Below are 26444 nucleotides of genomic sequence, written 5' to 3' on the forward strand. Positions count from 1 at the left end.
GCCCCCCCCCCCCCCCGACTTGTGAAAGTCTTTGCCTATTGGCTGCTCCTCCCCATAGCAGGGCTTGGACGTTTTTTTGCTCTCTGCTCATTCACTTCTCGCGCAGGTGGGAATTCAGTCTGCATTTCTCTACTTCCTGGGTTATCACTTTCCAAAGCTGATTCCTTTTTGTGGTCTGATTCGATATATGACTCACCTTCCAAAAGTAAGTTCTCTGTGTTTCAGGACAGGGACTCCCTTCATCTAGAGAAATCAGAGGCTTCTCATTGTCATCTGACTTTGCTGGAGTCATGCAGAGCTGGCAGCAGAGCCAGGGTTATCTTGGCCTCAGTGTTGCCTCTTAGCCCTTGTTTCTGCTTTCTCCTCATCAGACTTGCTGCATGGTTAGGGGATGTGTAGGCTGCTGTTGTGGAGATCCTTGGGAGGCCACTCAGGGGAGGCCCTCACGTCTGCCTGGTGCCTGTAATATATTTGAATTATCTCCACAGATGAGCCCTGATTTAGCAAACAGTCTAGAGTAAACCTCAGCTTGAAGACAAATACAATTGACACTGGGCTTGAGTGGTTCAAAGGTTATTGGCACAAAGCTGTCGGCTTTGTTTAGCAGAGGGGCTGTATTTATGACGGGTGATACGGCAGTGCCATCCATAACTTGCCGGCAAGGGAGGCTGACGTCGGACCAGAGACAGCCTATTTACACTGAGCTGGGAGTTTAGTTTCTCTGCTGGGAAATGCAAAGGCAATTCTGTTCTGGGCCAAGTTGCTTTATGGGATGCTGGCTTAGGTCTGGTGTCATAATTTGGGTCATCAGTTAACCTTGCTGGGGCTGGATAGCACCACCAAAGGGGATTGTTTCCTGGGTGTGTGTGTGTGTCAGCAGAGTGAGCTGGGGTGAGGGGAGCGGGAAGAGAGAGGCTTGGGGATGTTTGCAGGATGGATCACTATGTTTCACTTTGACCCTAAGTTAAGGCCCATGTACCCTGGTGTACCTCTGAGATGCTGGGTGCTGGGACTTGATCTCTGCCTGTCTCCTGGATACTGTGGTTAGTTTAGGAAAAAGGAACTTTGGGTCAGCCTTATGCTCAAGAGAGGTGAGTGTGGAAGTACACACCTGTAATCCTAGCACCCTGGGAGGCTGAGGTGGAAGGATTGTGAGTTTCAGCCCAGTCTAGATAACTTAGCAAGACACTATCTCAGAATTAAAAAAAAAAAAGGGCCAGGATATAGCTCAGTGTGAAGGTCCTGTATTCAACCTCCAGTACTACACATGCACATAGAAATAAAAATAAAAAAGAGAGCAAGAGTGAGAGAGAAACAGAGAGAGGTGGCTATAGTGCTAACAGGTAGGTTTTGTAGACACTAAATTCCCTTGGGGGGAAATTGTCCCAGGAATTAGTAAACTATGTCTGGAAGGGGCTATGGCCAGAGCTGGCAGAGGTGGCGGGGGGTGATCCCCAAGGGCTTGGTATCTGGCTTGGCTTTTTTGAGAGAAGAAGGCAGTCTATATTGAAGACATTGTGCTGTGCTTCTGTTATGGCTCATTGATTTTACTGTCCAGAGTCTATCCTGATGGAGAGAAGGTCATCGCAGATGTGGACAAAATTCATGAATTTACATGCTCCCTGAGGTGTTATTTATAATAGCACAAAAGAGGAAACAAATGATCACCAGGGGTTTTAATTATATTAATTATGGCATATTAATAACATGGAATGTTGTACATTGATTTGGATTGATGTATATAAAGATTATCTAGTGGTTTTTTAAAATGGTCTCAAGTAGGTGAGAAGAACATTCTGTAAGTTGTAAAGTATATTTTTTATTGTGTAAAACAATCCACAAATTGGGGAAACATAAGAATGTAAGTGGATGCTAGGTCAGGTGATGGGATTGTGATTCTTTTTTTAAAGTGCTGTTACCTCTTTATGGAATATATTTTAAACTTCTATTAGAGGTATGAACTACTTTTCCTCCACAGGGACAGTTATTAAATTAATAAACAAAAGGGGGCTGGGGATTTAGCTCAGTGGTTCGGTGGCCTGCCTTCCAAGCACAAGGACCCGAGTTCGATCCCCGGTACCAAAAAAAACAAAAACAAAAACAAAAAAAACCCCACAAAAGCCCCCGTCTCCCTGGGCACAGCAGGAGATGCCAGGCTGCTCTTATTTTGGTGGGGCTTGAGTTCTAGTCTAAGAGGCGTGGTCCTCTGGGGCTGTGCTGGCCACCCACCCATCATTCCTGTGTCCTGGCCCTACTGGGTCACCTAATTTTGGTGTGCCTAAGTGTGGCCCCCACCCCTGGGCACACGGTCAGGGTGACGTTGATAGTGCCGCAGCCTCTCTGCCAGGCTGGTGAGGTCAGAACACAGCTTGGGACCTGGCTGGGTCATAGCACCATGCAGGGGATTCTCAAGTGTCCATGACACACAATATTACAACCTGCATTTAGAAAGAAAATTTCCAACCCCAGGGCACCTTTGGGGAGTGAAGGAGAAGAAAGGGCTGTAGGCTCAAAGTGCTGGAGGGTTAGTCTGGTGAAATTTCAGAAGCAAGCCTTCCCCCAAGGATTTCCAATTTGTGGCTTGAACTTTTCTCTCTTCATTTGTCAGACTTGCATGAAGACGTGAATATTTCCCCTGAAGATCTTAGCTGAGGACCTGTTCTGATTGCAGTTAGCTGTGGGCACCGTGTCCTTAGCCAGAAGAGCTGCAAGCCTGGGTCTTCAGGGGTGCAAACTTGAGAACATCTCTCTACAAGGAAGAAAATTCAAGGGAAAATGGAGAACAAGGCTCAGGTGGTGAGGGTAGACAGAGCCACCATGGCCTGTTCCCCGGTCTCCTTTAGCCTTGGGCCAGCTGCTTTGCAGGTCAAGCCATCTTTCTAAACTCCACCTTTACTTGTCGCTCTCCCCTGATTTGGCTTGCAGAGACTATGAATAAACTGTCAACCTTGAATATGGTATTTAAGATCTTTCCCGACATGACTCTCACCTACTTTTCTTTTTTCTGCTCACATGTTCCCTGCTCTCGCTAAACCATATCCTGTCTCTTCTCTATCCTTTAATACACCTTAAATACTCAGTTCCCTGAGACTGGAATGCTTCTTTTTCTATTCCATTCATTTAGTCACTAGCTATTTATGGAAAACCTGCTATAGACATGGTAAGACTCACCTGGTAAACTCCTATTTAACCCTCAAAACATATTTCTTTTGTTCTGACATGACCTCCCAGGTACTTCTCCTCCATTAATAATGATGTCTTGTATCTCATATTCCTGGAGTATAGTGTATGCTTTTCCCACTGGGCCTTGGTAACTTTCCTCTGTGTTCTTGGCACAAGGCATAATTCTCTGTAAATAGCTGTTGGGTATCATTATATGGAGACAAGCCATTAGTTAATGCCAACAAAGCAAGAAGGAGGGCCTATTCCCTGGAGTTGTCAGGATAATGATAGAAAATAGTGACAGTTTACATGTATTGAGCACATACTGTGTGCCAAGCACTGTTTGGAGTGTTTTTCTGTGTTTGAACTGTTGAGTCTTCCTAAATCCAAGAGATAGATGCATTCCCCTTTCTTTTACAGATGAGGAAATTAAGGCACAGGAATGGTAATTTTCTCTCTTTTTTTTTTTTGGTACCAGGGATCGAACTCGGGACCTTGCACTTGAGAGGCAGGCAGCAGAACCACTGAGCTAAATCCCTGGCCCTATGCTAAGTTTCTTGTTCAGGCTCACACAGCCCAAAAGTAGATGAACTGAGATTTGAACCTATGCGACTAGGCTATCCTGCTCACACTCTGTAGTTTTTTTTCTGTAGGTATGGTGACTATTTGCCCCTGGAGAAGTGCAGCCCCATTCCTGGAGGTCCTGGAAGTGATGGATGGCTGTTGGCAGTCTTGCATGGATACATGGCTGGTAGGGGTGGTGGGAATGTCCTCAGAGGGCTGAGGGATTTCCTGGACCTATCCTAGTGATATCCAGTATGTTTTTTTGTGCACTCTGCTCCCATCTGCCACACAGGGAATGGGAGTACCTTCTCCTTTGCCTTTCTTCCATCATGACACATTCACACATGCATTTATGAAGCACCTGTCACTCCTGTGCTAGGCACTGGGGTGTAGAGGTCCCTGTCCCAGTGGAGTATGGTTGGTCAACAGGCATGGTTCTCATGTCCAGTCCAACAGGGAAGGCCTGGCACAGGCCCATCCCTGCTTGCATTTTTCTTGGTCCTGGGGTGGCCTGAGGCATTTCTGAGGACTACGTGCCTTTCCCACTTCCCTCTGTCTTGGGCTCTGTTGCCTAGTGTCCAGTCAGTTGGACCAGGAGGTCAAACTTGTACCATACAGATACACTTAATACTGAATCTGGGGAGAACATATTTGAATGTGATAGTAGAGGGCCGAACTGGTGGCAGTGATTTTTTAATGAGTTAACAGTAGTTGGAAGCACTGTGGTAAGCTGAGGGACCTATGCAGTTCTTGAGACCCACCATACATCTTTGTGCTCAGTTTGCAGTATCCACTGGGCCAGAGGAGAGATGCCTAAGATCAGTGATTGCAAACCTTTTAGAGAAGAGAGCCAAAACTGCAAACCAAAAACCCACTTACTTATTGCAAAGTGCCAGCACTGCAATTAAACCGAATACTGAGGTTTCAGTTTAGAAAAACCAACTTATACATTAAATCTTTTGTCTTAAAAAAAACAAACAAAACAATACACACATCATAGGTTCTCCACAACTGCCTTAGGTGAAGGAGCTAGAGTAGCAGTAGACTGGGGATGATTGTACCAGGGCTGCCATGACAAGGTAGAAAAAATTTAGGAGCTAAAACAGCAGAAATATATTGGCTCACAGTTCTGTGGGCTAAAGTCCAAAGTAAGAATGGCCCAGGATTATCACCTTTCTGAAGGCTCTCTGAAAGAATGTTCCATGTCTCTTTCCTAGCTTCTGGCAATGACTGGAAACCCTGGGCATTGCTTGGCTTTTGCAATTGTCGTGCCAGTCTATCTTGGTCTTCACATGGGATTCTCCTTGTGTCTGCATCCAAACTTCCCTTTTCTCATAAGAACTCTGGTCGTATTAGATCAAGGGCCTACCCTGCTCCAGTATATCCCAGTGAGTTATTCTACTATCACCTTACTTTCAAATAGGGGCTGAAATACTGGGGGTTAGGACTTTAACATGACTTTTGGGGGACTCAATTCAATGTCCAACAGAGTCCCTAAGGGGAATCCTTGAGAGTCATTTTGTGGAATTGCTGGGGCACTGTTACTCCTTTCTCTTGAGGGGCTCAGAAAAGCAGGTGTTGGTCCCAAGCCCACCCCAGCCTCTGCTGGAGCGGTTTCCAGCATGGCCTTGAGAGACAGAGATGAGTGAAAATGGCTGGGAGGGTGGGCCAGCAGAGAGTCTCTGAGTTGCCTTATTTCTGTCCTTCTTCTTAGAAATGCAAATGGCATCTGGGGGAGGAATCCTTTTAAGGGATGAAAGCAGTTTTTAAAAAGACATTAATCTTCTCACTCACTTCCTTCTGATGGCTGGAGATGAGTGACAAGCCTCATAATTGAAGATGGTGGGGCTGATAAATTGGCAGTAGCCCGGGGAGGGTTGTCTCGGGCTGTGAATCACTGTGCAATACACAGATCGGAGTGTCTCCCTGATAGTATCTCACAGGCCCTTGGAGCCTTTTGCTGGCTTACACATGATGCACAAATACACACACTGAAGGCTTGAGTTGAGCCTGTTGTCAGGCTGTTGGTTGCAGCTTTGTGGCTGAGGGAAGTTTCCTAGGGAGCAGCTGCTGCAGCAGACAGCAGAATTGAGTGCCTACTGTACACTGGCACCCTGCCAGCGGCTGACAGTGCTGGGGTAATAGGAGTTTGATAAATGTCTGTTGAATGGGAGCATGAAAGGCTTAGGGTAGGCACCTTGGGTGCTTAGACCAAGCCATGCCTGAGTCCTCCCCAAAGTGTTCTTATTCTCCCTCCTCACAGCAACCTGCTGGTGTGTGTGTGTGTAGCGGGCTCTGCCTGGGGTGCTGCTAGTAAGCATGGCTTGTCAGGGACTTGCCCTTTTTCATGTCAATGTGCATGCCCTGCACTTGTACAAGCACACTTGGAGCCCCTCCTCTCTGCTGATTCTGTGGGCTGTGTGAGGATGCAGGCAGCAATGAGCAGAGAGGAAGCCTAGGCAGTAGGCTACTCACTCTGAGGGAACCCTTGTGGGCTGGCCTGGTGGTCTTAGCATCTCAGAGAGGTCCAGCTGTTCCCCAGAACCCTTCCAGTGTAGATGTCCAGGGCCCTAGAAAGTACAGCTCTCAGATAAGATGTATCCTATAGTCAGGATGCCGAGGAGTGGGAGGTGATTTGGAACTGCAGTTGTGTGTGTGTGTGTATGTTGTGTCATCTGTGTTGGTAGGTAGGTAGAAGGAGGTATTCTCTTATTCATTCACTCACTCGTTCATCTATTTATCCATTGATAAATTACCAGACATCATGCCTCTGGGCTTCCAAGGTGGGAATAAAATTGACATACCACTGCCCTCATGGTGTGCATAGTCTGTAGAGGGAGACAGATGTGGATACAACAATTACATCAATAGACATGAAGGTACTGATGCTACTGAGCAGGGCAGGTCTGAAGGGATTTACTCTGCTGCTTTGTGAGTTTTCCTTCACACTGAGGCATCACACTTTATCTGGAGCCCCCTTTGTTGAAGTGGGACCTTGACTGTGTGACCGTAGAACAGTAGGGGTCTTCCAAAGCCTCTTTCACTTGCCCTTCAGACCAAGATCATGGCCCAGAGCTCTGAAGAACAGGGTGGGGGCAGGGGCTGAGCCAATACAGGGACTCACAGACTCTAGGCCTCCAGGATGGAGACCCTTTGCTGAGAGAAGAGAAGGGGCTTAGCACCCGGGCAATACATGTGTCCAGAGTACACCTTCTCCCTGCCCCGTGCCAGCATGTTGGCTGGCTTCTGTTGACCTCGAGTGCGTCCTTCCCCAGGGAGGTCCCTTGGGGTGGGCAGTGCCCTTCTCTAGGAATCCTCACTTAGGGAGGGGGTTGTTGAGCCATGGCATGGCTGTGTTCTTGTGGGAGTTCTTCCAGTGCAGAAGACAGGCACTGGGGGAGCCCTGCTGGTCCAAGTGGACTTGTTGAATCATATTGCAATTGGAGGACAAAGGAAGAGTCAGTAATACTGATTCTGTATTTAAAATTTGGATATCTCTTATCATGGAGTTTTTCATTAATTCTGTTTTTTAAAAATATTGCACAGAAATATTATTTGTCTTGAGTCCTGACTTTTAGGCTGCTTTTACCTTTTGTCCCTCACTTGCTCATTTAGGTCTGGCCCTGCTTTCAGGACAGACCCAGAGGATCCTTCCTGCCCAAGAATTGCTCTGGCCTCTGACCCTTTCCCCTAAGGAGGAAGGCAGGAATAAGTTGTGAGCACAGGGTAGGAAGGGCTGTGATGTGACCATCTTGGTTTACTTGAGGATCTACCAAAGAAAGCCACTGCAGACATGAGCTGAGGAGGCCACATGGCCTGGGCTTCCCCTGAGCCTGCTCAGACCAGTAAGCCCAAATGAGTCTTCCTTTTCCTCCTGGGGTCAGATGCCTTGGCTAGAGCTGCCTGGTAACTCCCACCCTGCTGGGCTTAAGATAAGCCAATGACCATGGGCTACTGGAACTGCAGGCAGGAGAGGAGGCTCTGGAGGCTAGGGTCCCAGCAGCCAGCCCCGGCAGCTGGGTGTGTGTCTGGGTCACCAGGGAGCCATGTTGTGCTGGCTGGCTGACTGCAAGCTGTGTTGGCAGGGTCTGGGCTCCTAGGCCTGATGCTCAGCACGCTGTCAGCACTCAGCAAATAATAAATAATAATAATATCTCCAGCATGTTTGGGGAGCTCGAGGCGGAAGGAACACAGAAAACATGTGTTTCATCTCATGGTGGGTTCTGGGAAGCTGAAGTCTGCTCAGTGCCTCTCATTGGGTGGGATGCTGTGGGGAGCCAGACCCCTCCCTGCAGCTGCAGCCTGGGATGAGAGCACAGCGAGCAAGCAGTGAGGGCTGTGTTAGGGCAGAATTGTCTGGAAGGGCCTCTGAACTGCTCTTTGGAAAGCTTGAGTTGTCCTCAGATGTCCTCTGGGACTTGGAGATGGACTTGAGTTTCAGAGCTGGATCTGTTATATCAGAGAACTTATTGAGCCCTGAGCTGCTTCAGTTTTCTCTCATAAAATGGATGGGAGGATGTAGCCACTGTGGGAGTGGGTGCGGATGGTGAGCCCTGCTGGGGTAAGGGCTCAGCTAGCATGTCTTTGGTCCCCTGATTGAGGCCCAGGTTGGCCCTGTGGAGAGACCATGAGGAGCAGGACTTTGCGGGTGACCAGTACAAGGGCCAGGGAAAGATTCTGCTGTTCCTTGGTCTGAGACTGGTGGCCCCAGTGTGGCTGGCATCTGTTACTGTTTGTTAATTGACCACAGGATCCAGTAGCTTTCATGGAGCAGGAAAAGGAGGGTGAATACTTGGTGTTGAAGTCCTCTGTGGACTCATTGACATGTGAGGAGGATTTAGCACTAACATCTTGTGTTGTAGCTTCTGAGGTGGCAGGGCTGGAAGGGTGAACTGGCTCAGGCTGAGACAGACAGGCTTGGGAAGACCCCAGCATAGTCCTGCATGGTCCCCATCTCTCAGGAGGGTGGGCAGAAGCTGGAGCCTCATCCAGTGGGGTGCTAGGGAGTGGGTGCTGCTTCCTCTCCAGCAAGGCTGTGTTCTTCTACTCAGCCCACACAGCAGAGCTGGAGCCCTAGTCCCCTGGGCCAGGGTACCTTCCTACACCCCTGAATCTGCCTTTGTGGCTACAGATCTCTGGGTGAGCAGGTCTCAGGGGAGCCAATGTCCACGTGGCTCCTTTTGCCTGTGGAAGCTGTGGGCCTGCACAGCCTCCCTGGGAGGATAGAAGTTTCTAGCACCTTCTTTTCAGGGCCTTATAGTCCCCCACTTCCCACTCCTGGCTTCTCTACCTGTCCCTTCTTAGCAGGAGCTCCTGCCTCCTGTTCTGAGGTGCTGGCTTCTCCCGGGTGGGCCAGGCAGTCTAGCCACCATCCCCTGTGGCCTGGCTCAGCGTGGTGCCACAGGGGATGGGCCACTTGTCAAATGCCATTGTTTAATTTTCTTCGCTCAGACTCTGCTTGTTCTAACACCCTGCAATGACACGGGTGTTAACCAAGCACCAGGGACTATAATTATCGTGAGTTGAGAGACAAGAATCTCCTGGCGCTGTAGCAGCTGCAGGCAGGAGCCACTGCCTGATCTGTCCCCAGAGAGGAACCGCTCCAGTCTGCCTCGTGTCTTAAGAGCCACCAGGGTTCATGCCCTTCACCCTTGCTTTTGTCTGACTGCTGCTCCATGAGGATTTTGCCTTCTGTTGTGGTGGCGCGACCTCTTGGTGGGGCAGATTCATGCAAGTTATTGGTATGGAGTGCGGCTGTTGCTGCTCATGAGTGCCTGAAATGAAGGACAAGCACCTTGTGTGGTCTTGCAGCCGGCACAGAGCTGACTGCATAGGTGCTGGGGGCAGGGACACATGCTTTTCTCAGGACACATGCAAAGTCTTGCAGTTAGGCTTAAGAAATCAATTTCCTTGAGTCCGTGGTGGGACAGACCAGACCCGACAGTTGGGTCCCAACAGGCTTTTAAGTTGGAGTCAACTGGTTACTTGCTGTGGTTGCTTAGTAAATATCTATGAAGGCCACCTCCAGATGTGTGACTGATGTTTAGTGTTTTGGTTAAGTGATGGGATAGGGTGTTCTAATGGAAGTGCTTCCTCACTGTAAGAGGCCCAAGCATCCTGGAGCTGTGAGAAAATGGTGCTTCGTCTGAAAAGGCTCTGGGATCTAGGGACCATCTATTACGAGATCGGGTACATTCAGTTTGGTATGGCCTTAGGCTGGGATGGTCTAAGAAAGGACACTTACCTGTGGGCATGTGAGAGGAGGAGGCAGCAGCTGGATGGGCTCATCCCTGTGGAGGAAGGTTGGGGCTAGGCTGCTGACCACTGGATGACCCAGAACGGAGAGGAGTGGGTTGTCAGGGACTGAGTCCCTGGACACTGGGTTCCTTGCCAGGCAGAGATGGAGAGGAGATTCCTGCTTGCAGAGGGGCTCAGGCTATACTTCTTGTTCCTGAGGGTAGCCCTGGCTTTACCAACTGGCACCTGCTCTCTGGCCAAATCTTTCCACCTCTCTGTGCGTCTGTGTTCCTGCCTAGGACAGAATCTAAAGTTCTGCTTCCTCTGTGCATTTTTTGGGGAGTACCGGGGGTCGAACTCGGGACCCTGTGCTTGCAAGGAAGGCAGAAGAACCACTGAGCTAAATCCCTGGCCCCCTTTGTGGTTTTGTCCTGTGGTAATATAAAGCCGGTGTGGGTAGTGGAGAGCAGATTGAGGCTTTGTTGGTACAGACACAGGCACTCTAAGCCATCGTGCCACAGAGCCTGTGGAATCAGTAGTTATGGATGGATCCCTTTCTACTGAGACTTCTGGTTCCCCAGTGAGACCCTGTGATGACCGACCACATGTCTGTACTACTGGGGCTGGTGCCGGAATCCGGGAACATGGGAACCATCTGAAGTCATAGCGCTGGGGAGGATAGAGGCCTTTGCGGAGGTCCTCTTCTGGTCAACCTCCCATAAGGTCTGGCATCTACAGAGCACACAGTAGGCCCTTTCTTGGTGAGTGTACTCAGTAGCTCTGTCGATTGCACAGACCTGGCTGCCAATGGGTGAGCCTAATTTCTGGGAGCCAAAGATGGGCTTCCTGAGGGTCCCCTGGCTTTCTGGGTTTGTTCAGGGGCAAAGGGATGGGGTCTGGGGAGGAAGGAGAAACTGGAGCTCACAGAGAGCATCAAAGGGCTGGTGCGAGGTTTATTGGGGCCTTTACTGCCCTAGTTTTCATTATTTACACCCTGTTGGTTCTAGGAGCTCCCATTAAACATGTAATAAATATAAAAATATTTTACAGGCCAGTGAAAATTCCACAGCAAAAATAACTCTATAAAGAGGGATTTCACCCTGCCCTGCCCACTGCCAAAGTCTGTGTGGCATTGCTCTGAGCCTGTTGCCTGGCAGCAGGATGGTGAGGTGCTGGCTTCCCATTTGTGACGGGGGGTACAGGCCTGTGTTTCATCAGTCCTTTTCTAATCTGTAAGTGGAGTCACTCCTCCCAGGCCTGAGCCTGCTGGCAATCCTAGGTGGCAGTGGGTGAGAGTACCTGGAGTTGGGTGTAGGTCCCAGGTTGGGTTGTGGAGGCTTGGGGACCCCTGGGAAGGAGGAAGGGAGCAGGCTAGAGCTGTTCTCTTGGCATCTCTTGCTCTTCCTGGTCTGTTTGAGGTGCCAAGGGGGCAGGCAGGAAGGACGGGGTTGAAAAGACCCTGCAGAGCAGTGATTTGAAAAGGGCTCTGGGCTCAGACTGCCTGGCCACCAATGGCCCCTCTGCCCTTAGCTATATGGCCTTAGGCCGATGACTTGCTCTTTTTGTGCCTCAGATTCTTACTTTGTAAAATCCTATTTCACGGGGTTGTAGTGAAGCTGATCTAATCTAGGATCTTACCCTTCCCGACTCCTGCCTCTTGGAAACCTGAATCCTTCTCCCACAGGCTTGGTCCCTTCTATTGGGGTCCCCCAGATCCTGACTTACCACCATTTGGAGGGAGACAATTCTAGGGCTGTCACGGACTACTTTCATCTCTGCTTTCTCTGGCTTCCCTGATCCTATCCATTCAGACTCTTAAAGAGTCCCAGGTATGCGTGTGGGGTGCAGGTGCTGTGGGGACCAGAGTGAGGAAGCGTGGAGGCAGCATCTTCATCCCTGCTGTGGTCCTGGGGCCTGCACAATGCCAGCCTTCCTGCAGCCACTCCCCAGGTAGCTGCCCTGTACAGACCCCTCCATCAGGGAGTGGGAGAGGCTGACACATGAGCCAGTGTCTGCTTTTTGTCTTGGCTTCCCACACATGGCACCAGGAGGCAAGGGTTGTTGCAATTCCCCTTTTAGAAATGAGAACACTGAGAGCAGGGAGATCTAGAACTTTTCCAGTGTGTTGCTGCAGGAGAGAAGTGGACCTGGAATTGGAAAGCAGTGTTTGAGCACAGGCAAGGCCCTCACCCCTGGGGAGCCCTCTGGTGAGGTGGAGGCTATTCTGCACCTGGCAGTGTCCCGAGTGCTCTGTCTTCCCAGGTGTGGTTGTCTATGAGAGCCCTCCTTCCTTTCCTTCTCCCTTGCTGCTCCACCTTATCTTTGCCGCTAAGGAAAGAAAACTGGAAAGCCAGCCATGAAAGGGATGCAGGAAACCTTCTGAAATCTGCTCTAAATCTACAGAAGTGGTAAATTAGTCCCCAAATTTGGAATTTAGTTTTGGCCATAGACTGAACACATGTATCAGAATTAGAGTCTGTGGATGGAAGAGGGATCCAGAGTGAAAGTCAGAAGCTGTGTTTTGAGCAAGTCTCTCTGAGGCATTGCCTCTTCCCTTCTCTTGACGTAGGGTAACAAGGGAGGTGATTTGGTCGCTCATGCCACAGTGAGGGGAATGATGTTTGCTATGATCTCCAGTAAGGGAGTTATCTGGTGGCTCTGGAGCTGCCTTGGTTCTCAGAGTGGCTCTTAGAGAACTCCTCTTCCTGCCATGGCAGGGTGATATCCATCAGCAGGGCCAGCAGTGTGGACTTGGGATTTGGGGCAGTGAGAAGTGCCTGGGGGGGGTCACACTGGGGTGTTTACTGGGCCCTGATTGTGGCAGACAGCACAGTGCAGTGCTGGGACCTCAGCTGGCCTGGGAATACAGAGAAGGCTTCTGGGCTGGTGGACACAATCAAAGGTGGCCTGGGCAAGGGCATCCAATAGTACTTAGGAGCTGAGGGGCCTAAGCCCCCTTACTGTGGGGTAGTCCCTTCTCCAGAATCCCTGCCACTGGTTCCTAGACCTCTTGCTGAGATCCATAGTCCAGGCCCTATGCCTTTTCTTCCTTGAGGTACAGCCCACCACATTCATGTAGCTGCAAGGCATGGAGCGGGGTGTCACACACCTGAACCCCAACCTTCCTGACCTCCTGCTCTATCTGCTTTTCCTAGAAGGGTAGGGTAGGGCTTCTAACCCTGTAGACCCTTTGTTGACTTTTCAGGCCTGCTCTGCTCTCTCCTTTCTGCCTACAGAAACAGATGGTTCCTTGGGAACCATCTAATTCAATATGAAAGATTGTGCTTCTATTGCTGTGAGTAAATTAGGTCAGGTCCTCGAAGGTTGGGATGCTGCCTTTCCCCTAGGCACAAGTACTTGGTTTTGGGGGGTATTACAGGGCATAGCGGTGAAATGGTCCAAATGTCACACCCCGTGTACAGTGACAATAGCCTTTGCCCATTGCTTCTACCTGGGGCCAGTACACCTGAGCAGAGGGATCCTGGGTGGGACTCCCCATCACAGTGAGCTACAGTGACAAAGCACAGACCTCTGGCTTTACAGATGGGCCCGGGTGTCCTGTCCACAATTATGCATTGTGTCTATCTGTGGCCTATCATTAAATGTTTTTAGGAATTGACCACAGGTTTTTCCAGATATAGTGCAAGAGGCCTATAAAGTAGGGCATGGTGGGTGCAGGAGATCAGCATAATGTGACAACCACCCTCATTAGGTCATTATCTCTGTCTCACCCTGCTTAGGCTGCCAGGGGAGGAAGGGATTAACTCTGAGCCACCCTGGGCCTTGGCAGGCTGGAAAGGACCTCAGCTCTTTGGAGAGGGAGCTTCCTGTGGCTGTATTCTCCTGTCTGGTGGAGATAGTAACCACATTTTCATCTCAACAGTCCAATTCCCCATTACTTTTTCCAAGACATGGTTTTGTATATCATCCTACAGGATGCTGGGATGAGCTTGTGGCCCTGCAGAATGGAATTTTAGGCCAATGCAGTGGATGACTCTTCCCAACAACAAGCTCTTGGCTGCAGAGAGGATGGCTATCTTCTGGGACTGAGACGACCATGCAGGCTTCTCTGGGCTAGAAAGGGGCACAGGTACTGTCCCACCTTTCTGTCCTAGAGGGCTGTCATTGTAAGGTGTTGCAGAAGCAGACCAAGAATTTGATGTAGGTCATGGCTGCTGAATACCTGACCATCTGCTTTGTCCCTTGTGGGGGCCCCTGGAGAGTCATTCCTCTCCACTCTGGGTGTTGCTTGCAGCAGCCTTTCTACTATGCTATGAGGATGCAGGCTTGGCCTCACTGGGCCTTGGCAGGCAGCCTTTAATCCTTCCTTTGTGTTGTCACTGGCTAGGGTGAGAGTTCATGGAGAAGGGAGTACCTGGACTATGTAATTAAGTTATACAATTGGCATGGAGACCTGATTATAATGCATATATCCCATTTGCTGGATTTTCAAGGCCATTGTCCTCTGCCTGGGCCCATGGTCTAATTACAAGGTATAGGGCTCTGCGGTGATTCCAGGGGCCCCAGCTTGTCGCGCTGAATGTTGTGTGCTGTGGGCTCTGTGCTGGCTGTGTTGGGAAGGGACATTGCTTGCCTGTTGGGGGCAGCCTCACTGATGGCTGTGCTGTAACTGGGCCCCCTTGGCCATTGCCCTGGGGAGGGAGGTGTGGGAGCACAGGGACGTAGTTGGGGGGAATTTCTGAATTCTCCTAAGCACTATCAGGTTGGACTGGCCTCTGCAGCCAGAGAAGAAAGCAAGGTAGAGTGAGAACTACAGCTCCCACTGAGGCTCTCTGGCGCATGTGAGAAACGTGCAATCTGGGGTTGTGGATGCTTTCTGTGGACCATGATGCAGTTCCTAGCAGTGCTGGAACTCTTGCTGCTGACAGCCACTGGCCTTGTCTGTTTTGGGCTTTGTGGTCTTGGTCTCTTAAGGAGATTCCATAGTTCCCTAGAGGCAGATATGAAGAAGGGAGAATATTAATTAATCTCAGTCATTATAGTATCATAGTCTTGGCCCCCATCACAGTGAGTTACAGCAGTAAAGTGTAGAACCCTGGCTTTATAGAGGACATGGATGCCCTGCCCACATATGTTACACACAGGAAGCCCCACCAAAACACGAGTGTGCACGGTGCACCAAGAACATCTCCTCTGGGGTCCATATTTGGTTTCAGGTGGGTGCCTGCTATATATTTGGACTTAGATTTCAGATAGATGTGAGGCGATGAATCGCCTGGCTCAACACTCTTCAGAGAAGTTTCCATAAAAGTTTAATTTCAAACATTTTTTTCTTTTCCTTAGAGTTGTCTCCAGTAAGCAAGAAGTATTCAGGGTTATGTCTATTTGCCCCTGTGTGTACCTGAAGTTGGGGAGGACAGGAAATACTGCTTGGGGATGTCCAAAACAGTTTTTTTCATTGGTATTTCCCCTCCACAAAAGAATTGAAATAAATAATAGCAAGTAGTACTGACAGCCAGACTGTGCCAGGCTCTCTTGGGTCCTTGATATGTATTATTTTAATCTTCGAACAATATCTTGAGGTATGAGCTACTAGTAAATCTAATTATAGGTGAGGAAACTGAGGTACAAAGAAGTTACATAGCATGGATCAGATTGTACAGTGAGGAAGTGATAATTCAGGGTTGGGAATTGGACTGCCAGCTACCAGACCCTCTCCCTCTCCATCAGAAGAGCTGACCAGCACCCTTACCTGGTTTAATTCAGCTACCTTATAGCCTCACAGGACGTGGCTCAGGGTCAGATTCTGGCCACATCTACCAGGATGGGTGTCAGTGGCTTCAGTGAAGAAAGCCTAAGTAGGTCCCTCCCTTGCAGTCCAACTGCTTACCAGGCCCATCTTTCTTTCCCTGTTCCCAGGCTGCCTGAACCTTGCAAAGTCAAGTACAGTAAGACATTTGTCTACTCTGAGAAGTCCTTAGAGTAGAAACTTAGTTTTAAAAACACGAACCCCCCCCAACTCAAGCCAACAAAGAGTAGCTGGACCCAACAACTTGTAGCAGGTGTCCCTGCTTATGAAGTGACTGCCAGAGGAAACCAGTGTGTGTTTCATTGGCATTGTGGGGAGCCCTATGAACTGTCAGCCCCACAATAGGCTGATGTGTATCTCAGAGAAGAGTCCACAGACATAAGGTACCCTGTGAGCACTGGGTCTCACATCTATGTGCCTTGGCTGAAGTGAGCAGACTCTACTGAGCTCTGGGGTTAGGGTGGGGGCCCTACAGTTTTTGAACCAGGCACAGGGTTTTATTCAGGTCATCTGCCTGCAGAACCAAGCCCAGGGTCCCCTTAGGATCCCTAGGTGCTCCTTTTGGAGTTTAATGAAAAGTAGTCTGTGGACAATCCCTGCATTTCCATAGTGGCCAAGCTTTTAGTACCCTTTGATGGGCAAAGCCCTGCACCTGCTCACTAGCCAGTGAGAGCACCCACCTTACATACCCCTTTTCAGTCCACCCTGTACCCTCTGGGCTCTGCCATTCTCTGTCTGCACTGCCTCCTCACCCCTTTCCTTTGGCCTGGCCTGGCTCACACCACTGTCCCCTGGGATGCCTTCTCAGGGGTGGTGGTGCTCTCTGATCTCCACCAAGACTAGGCTTGGACTCTCAAGGAACCAATAATTACACTGTGCAAAACAAGCAAACAGGCAGTCCCACCTCCTCAGTGACAAGGCTTATCTTGTCCTCATTGTGGTGTTCCAGCATTGTGTGTGATACTATACTGAGTGACCATAATGATAACAATGACAAGCACTTAGTAAATATCAGTCGCATGCCAGGTACTGCTCTCAGCACTTGGTAGCTGCTTACTTATTTTCTTCTCGTGTCAACCCTGTGAGGCAGCTTGCTCTTTTTTCTTTCTTTGTGGTGCTAGGCATTGATCGCAGGGCTTCAAACATGTGAGGCAAGCACTCTGCCACTGAGCCACCCTCCCAGCCCCCACTGTTCTTTTATTTTGTTGTTGCCATTTGGCACGTAGGAATAGGCACAAAGTATATGCCTATTACTACTGGGTATATAGCTAGCAAGAAATGGAGCTGGGGCTGGAACCCAAACAGAGGGCTGCTCTTAACCACTTTCAAGGTAGCTCACATAGTGGCATCTGGAAATCCTTAATCAGTATCTGGTCATTCCTCAAAGTATTCACATGACAGCTTAGGCTAACGGGTGAGAGACAGATCACGTGACTGGCACCAACAGTGGTGGATGCAGCCTATACTGGTTGGCAGCCATGTGAGGGCAGGGGGCCTTGGCCACTTTGTCTCACATTTTCTCAGGTGCCATGGGCTTTTGGCTTGGAGCCTGGGGATGAAAAGTGCTTATCTGTGAAAGACACTCCTTGAGTTTTCTATCACTTGTCAGTGACATCCACAAACTCAGCCCAGGATATGACCTTGCATATCAGGAGCCTCTCCACAGAGGGCTTGGGAGTGGTGGCAGAAGTGCCTTGGTGGGCAAGCAGGGGCGGCAGTGTGAGGCAGAGGGTTGTGATATTCACACTGGTTGCACCTGTGTATTGTTCTGGCCCTTGTGGAGGTTGCAGCAAGGTAACTCCACCTCTCTGATGGGCCCTGCATTTCTCCTGGTCCAAGAGCTGGGAAACCAGTGGGGGCCTGGGGCTGGAGACCTCTCTGTAGCCCCTGAAAGAAAAGTGGTGCCTGCCTAGAAGGTAAGGCTTTGTCTTCCCTGTCACCCCCAGAGGGACTTCCAGAGCCTGGGGAGACCCCTCCCACCTGCTGACTGTGGGGAGCAAACACAGGCTCTGTAGGTGGTAGCGGTGGTGTGGCCTTTTGTTGGGCACACCTGGTTCAAACATCTCACGGGCTGGGAGTGACTGTCAGTCCCTCCTCTCTACATAGCAGCACGGAGTTGGAGCTGTGCTGAACATTCTCACAAGGGCTCTGACAGCTGGGTCGGCTGCTGGCCTCACTCAGCAGCAAAAGGCACTTTGAAAATAAAGTTTAAACCTGTTGCTTGCTGCCTCCCTGCCTTGCAGGGTCTTGCTGCCCTGTCCCCAGCTGCACGTCTGTCCTTTGCCTGCCTGTGCACCAGCATCTAGGGCCTATCGCATTGCAGGTTTCTTGGCAGCCCCTAGATGCTGAATAATACCCTGTGTTGCACACTCTGGTCTCCAGAGAAGTTAAGAACCCTCTTTAAATAGAAGTTAAATAATTAGAGTCACTGGGATAAGTCAGCAATATCAAATGCTCCAAGGGGGACAATGACCACAGCCGGTTTGGATTTTCTTATCATTTGTGCCGTGGTCAGCAGCAAGCCAGAAAAAGGGTGGATCAAAGGTTGTTCTCCTTGGTCCTTGAGCCCAGAATTGAGAAATCCACAATTAAGCCAACCAACAAAATTATTTTCAGTAATTCTCTTTTGCACTAATGTCACGTTACCCTCTGAAAACTCAAGGCTTCTTCACCTTAGGCTTGTTATTAAAATATTAATTGGAGGTATTGGTTTTTTGTAAACTAGCAGCACAATGGCTATGAAATAGAAAAGGGAACTGTAATTTATTTTAAGATTCAGGGATTTTGTATTTGCAAATAGGCAGCAATTATGAAATGAATACTATAATTATAACCACTCTGGACAGATGAATGAGGTGGTAACTTGCTGAGATGTGTTTTTCTGGTTAGAAAATACATCATCCCAGTTCTGTTCGTACTCAGCTAGACCTCCTTGGGTTCTGGGGAGCTGAGTGAGAGAATGATTAAAAGCCTGGAAAAGCTCCACTTCTACCTGGTTGGCCGGGGGAGCTCTGGGGTTGACCTTTCCTCAGGTGAGCAAGGGTGTTTCCTCAGAAGGCAGGCAGGTGAGGGGCTCTGGTAGGAAGGTTTCAGTCAAAGCCAGCAAGGGGCAGTGCTAGCTCTGCCCTCCTCTTTTCTGTCTTCCAGCTGTGCCTCCTCATCCAGCTGGCTGAGTTCAGCCTTTGAGCTGTGCAGAGCTGTCCCTCAATTTGAGACTGCCTTGGCCTCTGTCAGACCAGATCTCCTGCTGTGGTCCTTGTGGAGGAAAGCATGGCACTTCTTCCTTGTTTTCCTTTTGGGAACATACTTTGGAGCTCACAATGAAAGCTCATAAAAAGACTTATCTTTACCTGGTGATCAGTTTAACTCTGGGTCTGACTTTCTTGAGGGCATCCACAGTCCCATATGTTGTTTTGTTTGTTCATCTAAGATCATGTCGAACATGTAACCAAGTGCACATAGCTCATTTTCATGGGTTCAGATAGGGCTTCTCTGTTTTTGTTGACATGTAAAGCCAAAGCTCGGGATGCGAGGCAGTGTAAATCATACCTCTGAATGCAAAATGGGACTGGGTGTGATGCATTCACTTGAACCCTTGGTCCATGGAATCTGTGCTGTGATGGTGCCTGAGTTCAATCCCCAGTAACCCACTTCCCAGGGGTCTCCTGTGGGTGTGGCCGACCCTGGCTGTGAACAGAATGTCTACAGGCTCTGAGCCAGGCACCCACCCTCACACTTACAAGCTGCTTACCTGGGGATTGTAGAGTCACATTGCCTCACGAGCTTTGGGAGCAGACACTTGGGTCCCCAAGCCTTCTCCCTCTTTGAGATCTTGCTCTGGGCGGGCATGAGTGCTTCCTGTGAGACTATCCCAAGACCCAGGGTTTTCTTCTCTTCAGAGCAGCCACACTGCAGAGGAGTCGTTTTGGAACCCCCAAGCCTTGTCTGGGCTGAAAGATGAAAATCAACACATACATATCCTCTCTATCACCCAGATCTTTTTGTCTCCCCCCCGGGTGTTCAGGGTTTCATCATTACTAACACAGCTATTGTGGGCCTGATAAATGGTGATAGAAGCTGCCTGCCAAATATGCCTCGTGGGTTTGGCCTAAGGTGAGTCATTGCCAGCCTGGGAAATGCACTGGTGATGATGGATGGCCAGGGTGCTCGGATGTGCCCCTGACACTATTTGCACAAACAGGGAACTCAAACGAATGGGGTTTTTCACGAGCTTACATAAGTCAGTTGGCAATGCACAGCGGCCCAGCTGTGTGGCATGACAGGACAGAGCTTTGCGTTCCTGCTCAGAAACAGGTGACTTTCAGAACCAGTTTGCCTGTGTCAGGACTTGAAATGGTTTGCTCTGCCCTTCTGTTGTCATAACCCCCCTTTCTCTTTGCCTTTCTCTTTGTGAAAGCTTTCTTTGCAGAGGGATCCTTGTAACTGGGACAGTAGGGCTAGTGTTGCTTCCAGCAGCCGCCCAAGGGGTTTGCTTTTCTTTGGGACTCTGACTTCCTTGAAAGATGTGAAAGGGAGGGAGCAGCAGGTGTGTGTGGCTGGCGCTCTGGGAAGTGGCAGGGGAATGGTACAGGAGTGGGAGGGAGGGTGGCTAGAAATGCCCCTCAGCACATTCCTGGGGCCATCTCCAGCTGTCTCTTCTGGCCTTGGAGCGTCAACCATGGAACGGGCAAGGACTGATTTCGTATTCACATAGTTCTTTACCAGTGCCTGACACTGGCATCTCACTTGTGCCTTCCATCAGCCCTGTGATCGGGTAGACAGGACAGGAGTTATCATCAGATGTAAAGTTAAAGGTTCTTGGGGAGGGCACCCAGAAGGCCAGAGCTGGGCTGGGCTTGCCTGGAGCCCTGGTGCGGTGCACTGTATATAGTCCCATTCCCCAGCGGCCTTGGGCTCGGCCGTTAGCTCTCTGTCCTCCTGGAGACTGAAGTGGCAGGCGAGAATGGGCTTCTGAACTGTGGAGCCTGTGTTTTGAGAGCACACCCAGCTGTGGGCCACATTCTACTGTCAAAGTTTCGAGGCTGGGGACGTATTGGCAGGGAGTCAAATCTGACTGCATCCCACGATTGATTCTTTGGGTTGTTTCTGAGATTATGGACATCATTCTTTTCGTACAGAGAGAAGCACCTCATCTCATGAAAGCTTTTGTACTAGATTTTTCATTTATTTATAAGAAAAAGTTTTCTTTCCATATTAAAAGTAGGGTTATTATAGAAAGTGAGAAAATACAAAGACAAAAATATAATTTCACTGCTTTTGTATGTAAAAAAAATTGAGATTATGCTAACGATGTAACAGTTGCAACTCAGACATTTCCTTTATTTTTAATTGTGAATGCCTGTGACAGTCATTGAATATCCCCACACCACATCTTTCTTAGGCTTGCGGATCTCCCTGTCACTAGATGGGTCCATCCTTTGTGGAGTATATACATTCACTTTTCTCAGCCCTATAGCAGAAAGCATTCCCATACCTAAATCTCTGTTCATGTTTATGATTTAATAAATATTTATTGAATGCAAGGCACATTTTCCTTGGGATAAATTCCTACAAGTGGATTTGTGGGGCTCAATTGTGTGTGTGTGTGTGTGTGTGTGTGTGTGTGTGTACTCCTTTTCAATATAAATTGACTCACAACATGCATTAAAAACATGAACAGTAATTTTTCTGGTTCAAGTATCCTGGAAAACTTCCCACATTAACACAATACCTTCATGGTACACTTAAAACAGTCTCTTATCAATAGACTTTTAAAAAATTACAAACCATTTAAAAAATGCCTCAGTGGTGTCCTTATGTCTAGGTTGGGCTTGCTAGTGTAATGGGAAAGATGCCAGGAGCAGAAATGCGGAGTTGAAGAGTTAGATGCATTTTTGGGTTTTCAGGGTTTCAAACACACGAGACAAGTGCCCTATCACGGAGCTATGTCCCTAGCCCTTTTTATTTTCAGACAGGTTCTTGCTAAGGCTGACCTTGAACTTGTGATACTTTTGCCTAAGCTTCCTGATTAGCTGTGGTTTCAGTGTGCGCCACTCTCCCCATCTCCATTTACAGTTTTTATAGCTATTGCCAAATCAACGTTTTATGTTGTCATATTCATCAACTAATTGTTTTGTAGAAGGGCTGTACCTATTGACACCATTACCAGTGGAGCTGGAGAATGTGTTTTCCAACATCTTTTGCTAACACATGGATTCTAAATTTAGAAATGTCTATTTATTAAAGGGAAAAGAAGCTATGTGGCAATTGGACATTAATGTACATTTCTTCTTTTCTTAGGGGGAGGTTCCCCCTACAGCAGGGGACCATGCTTCCAGCAAATAGCTTATGGCTGCTCTGTCCCTCATTTCCCTTGGGAGCTCACTTTGTGAAGTCCAGGGAAGTGTTCTCACTCCTGAAGGTGCACCTATCATTTTCCTCTGTTTCTGGAAGGACATTCCAATAAGAATTTTTGACTTTCTGGTGGTGTAGTTTTGCTCAGGATCACCATCCTCTCACCTTGTTGGCTGCTCCACTTAGTCCACACCCTCCTGACTTCTTCATCCCTTGGTGCTGTGGGTCACAAATAAGTGTATCTCTGGCTGGTTTTAAAGGAGGCTGCAAATGTGAGCTACCTGCCAGAAGATGAACTTGGGGCTTTTCTGAGAAGTGGGTAGGCATTTCCTGAGCCCCTCACCAGGCACCTTGTTTATAACAGATCACCCTAGGCCCTTGTGGGCCTGGAAGGGACGTAGCATTATCCCAGCTCACAGAGGTATAGAGTGGTTGAGAAACTTGCCCAAAGCCACAAAGTTAGTCAGTGGCAGAGACTGAGCTGACTGACTGCAACGCCTGTCCTTCTGGTGGATCATGCTGCCCAAGATCCTTAAGGAAGATCCTTAGGTAAGTCCTACTAGGAGTCTGGGAATCCCATCACCAGAGAAGCTCTATGGCTCAAGACTGGAAGGAAACTTAAACCCTCATGCAGGCCAATTTCCAGGTGCCAGAGCATTCCACTTAACAAGTATGATGACCCTCGACCAAGCCTTACTTGGTTCAGGTCAACTCCTTTTATTCCAGCCAAGTACTCCACATCGAGGATCTGGGGGTACAGTCATTTCGTGTTCTGCTTCTTAGTGGGACCAACCCTGCTGGAAACAAGTGTTGCCAAGGCTCTAGATCAGGTATTGCAACTTTTCGATTCAGTCTTACCAATATAGAGAGATCTACTCATAGACTCCCAAGTTTCTGAGAAGTCCCGCCCTAGCCTGAGGTGATGAGGCCCATCTTCTCATATACCCTCTGGGTGACACCTTAATTTAAAAAATAAAAGCATATTTGAATTCATTATTTTAGTATTTATATATATATATATATATTTTTTTTTTTTAAAATCTTTATTTTTTTCTGTTGATACTCATTGTGAAAGCACCAAACAATACAGTGCATAATATACTTAAATGCTCAAAAAAATTTTTTTTGTTTTGTTTTTTGAGACAGGGTCTCACTATGTAGTTGAGATTGACCTGGAACTCACTATGTAGCCCAGGCTGGTCTCCAACTCACAGTGATCCCCCTGCCTCAGCCTCCCGAGTGCTGGGATTACAGGCATACACCACCAAACTCACTATAGCCCAGGCTGGTCTCCAACTCACAGTGATCCCCCTGCCTCAGCCTCCCGAGTGCTGGGATTACAGGCATACACCACCACACCTGGCTCAATAAATATTTGAAGAACAAAGTATGTAATATATAAAGTACAAATTTCTTTGGTCAGCCTCCCAGAAACAGACATTGTCACTAGTTGTTTGAATAAACTTTTACTGTTTTTTTTCTAGGCATGCGTACCTGCATGCATGTGTGTGTATTTTCATACAAATGGATTCATATGATACATATTGTCCTGCATTCATTTAACACTCTGTCTTGGGCATCTTACCATGTCATCAGCACACAGAGCTCCACCTCCTTCCAGATATCAGCTTTGGGTGCCATTATATGGCTGTTCTATAATTTATTTAACAAGTCTCTTATAGATGAACATGTGGGATGCTTCTAATTTTTCATTTAAAAAAATAATATCACAACCAGTGTAAGACTTTGAAAGGCCTCTTTGAGATGGACAGAAAAATTCTGGAGCACGTTAACTCCATGCTGGACATGACTGATCACCCACTTTTTGGAGGCCTTGCTGATCTAGCCACTCAGTCAAACTTTTCCTCTCAGGTCCATTGCTGGACATTTGTTTCTTCATCCTCTTCTTGTCACTTGCATGGATGAGTTTCTCACCCCCTGACTTCTGAGCTCTTGATCATGGCTAGCAGACTGTTTTTTCTGTCTTTCCTTTTTTCTTCCTAGAAGGGGCATTTAAAAAAATTTTTTTTTCTTTTCACGGTTAGTTTTTGTTATTGTCCTAGTCACTTTCTCATCACTGGGACAAAATATCTGACATCCATAACTTAAAGGAGAAGAGGTTTATTTTGACTCACAGTTTTTAGAGTGTTCAGTCCATAGCTGACTGGTTCCAAGGCAAGAAAGGCGTGGTGGAAGGGTCAGGCACAGGAAAACTGCTCACATCGTGGCAGCCAGGAAGCATAGTGAGGGAGGATAGAAAGGAATGAAACCAAAGCAAGGCCAAAACCCAGCAGGGAAGACATTAAACCTTATAGTTCCATGTCCAGCACCCTCAACAAGTTGTCGAGAGATGGTTTGGGTGGCCCTGCCCCAATAACATTGCCAGTTGCAGCCCTCATGGCCTCCCTCTTGGGATGACTCAGCTCACTGCCTGCAGCTTTCCTCAGCAGACATTCCATGTTCCTGGCAACCCCAGTTTCTTGGGGTTTCTGTTGAACTTTTGGCTTCACTTCCACAGCTTCATGCACTGTTTTTTTCAGAGCTCACTTCCTGGTCTCTCAGGCCTTATTCTAAAATCTGAATGGAGGCTTGTATAACTCTTGCATTCTGTATGCTTTTAAAACCAGCACCACACGGATGATGCCAAGGTCTGCTGCCACCTTGAGCAGTAGCCAGGCCCTCTTGGGTCATGGCTGCAGAGCCTTTGAGTGCCTGGATAGCTGAAAAAGTCTCATAGGAAAATGTAGACAAATTTTCTGCTAGAGAATAACTTACATGGTCTTGAGCATAATTGTCAATGGAAATCTCCTAAACCTGGTCTTTTCTGCAGTCTGGATTCCTATCAGCATTCTGGTCCTTTGAGCTCCAACCTGAATCTCCTATCAAGTTCATCTTACAACATTCTAAGCTTCTCTAGCCAGCATCTCCAAATCTTTCCAAACTCCTGAAAACCAGTTCTAAACTATTCTAAACTATTTAGTCAGGAATCATCATAGCAGCAACTCTACTTTTGGAACCCAAATCTGTCTTAGTCACCTTCTCACAACTGGGACAAAATACCTAACACCTACAACTTAAAAGAGGAGAGATTTTATTTTGGCTCGCAGTTTTGGTCCATGTTTGGCTGGCCCCAAGGGAGAAATGGCATGGTAAAAGGACTTGGGTGCAGAGCAGCTGCCCCTTCCAAAGCAGAGGTAGAGAGGGAGAGAGACAGGGAGGGAGGGAGGGAGGAAGAGAGAGAGGGAGAAAGAGAGGAGAAGGAAGAGGAGGAGGAGGAGGAGAGGAGAGAGAGGAGAGAGACAGAGACAGAGACAGACCAGGGACAAGAATATACTCTCCAGATCACCCCCGCCCTCCAGTTGTCTACCTCCATCCAGGCCCCGTCTCCTAACAGCAAGTCAGCTATAGTGCTCTCATGATTCAATCACTTTCCACATACATAAACATTTGGGGTGATATTTTAGATCTAACCATAACAGTTACCAAAGCTTTACATTAATATAGAAAATCAAGTATTCACACAACACCTATATGAACAAAAAGTCCCCCTTCCACCTACACACTCCTCTATTCCTATTTTCTAAAGAGAAGCAATTTCAACACTTTTAGCTATTTTTAAAAAAGTATTTTATTCTATGATTCTACCAAACATGCTTGTATTGCAACTTTCCTATTTTGTTAGTCTTACCAATTGAAATGTCAAAGCATTATCTATTGATTTCTTGATCGAAGTAGATGACCATCCACTTTCTTCTACTCTCTTACTTGCCCCCTATACATCCTTTCATGACAGTCTCCCATACTGTCATGAAAGTTACTGTTCTGTATGTATTTTGATAGGTCAGTATTGAGTGTTTATATTATATGGACAGTCACATTAGTCAATGTGCATTTTTTTTCAACTCCTGGGGATCAAACTCAAGACCTTGCACTTGCCAGGCAGGCATGGTGCTGTTGAGCTACATCCCTGGCCCTCAATGAACATTTTCATTGGGCTATACAACTTTGTTCTCAACTCCACAACTAATAATTTTTAGATGCTTAGTTGTCTAGCAGTTATTACTATTTTGTTTCTATACTATTCTCCTCTTGTATAAATTTCCTCTTTATGTATTATGACACATCAGGAATTTTCCTGGTAAGATCTGGCCTTGGAATTCTGATTTGCTCTTTGGGCAGGTTGCCTTCTATACATCTGTATTCTTCCCCACCCCCCTTTTTCTTTATTGGTACATTTTAGGTACACAATACAGTTACATTCATCATTGGGAACTTGTATCCTTACATGATGTGTCTTGGTTCTTACTTTTTCCCCATTCGCTTGCCCTCCTTTCTCCCCCTCCACCCTTCCCTATTT

At 48.0% G+C, this 26444-nt stretch overlaps 1 long non-coding RNA gene across 4 annotated transcripts in view; it reads left to right on the forward strand.

Annotated features, from left to right (window-relative positions):
• The window catches only part of LOC104855286, an 8358-nt gene extending 5416 nt beyond the window's left edge, over nt 1-2942 (forward strand). For 3 of the 4 annotated variants that reach the window (XR_778360.2, XR_002025038.1, XR_778359.1), the window contains exon 5: nt 2609-2942. This is a non-coding gene — a long non-coding RNA (uncharacterized LOC104855286). Of the gene's footprint in view, nt 1-106; nt 206-2608 lie in introns of all 4 variants that reach the window. The other variant, XR_002025039.1, reaches the window with a different exon arrangement.
• The last annotated feature ends 23502 nt before the right edge of the window (nt 2943-26444 follow it).

Source organism: Fukomys damarensis, unplaced genomic scaffold (genome assembly GCF_012274545.1).
Source record: "Fukomys damarensis isolate Sample0158 unplaced genomic scaffold, DMR_v1.0_HiC HiC_scaffold_9, whole genome shotgun sequence".
NCBI lineage: Eukaryota > Metazoa > Chordata > Mammalia > Rodentia > Bathyergidae > Fukomys > Fukomys damarensis.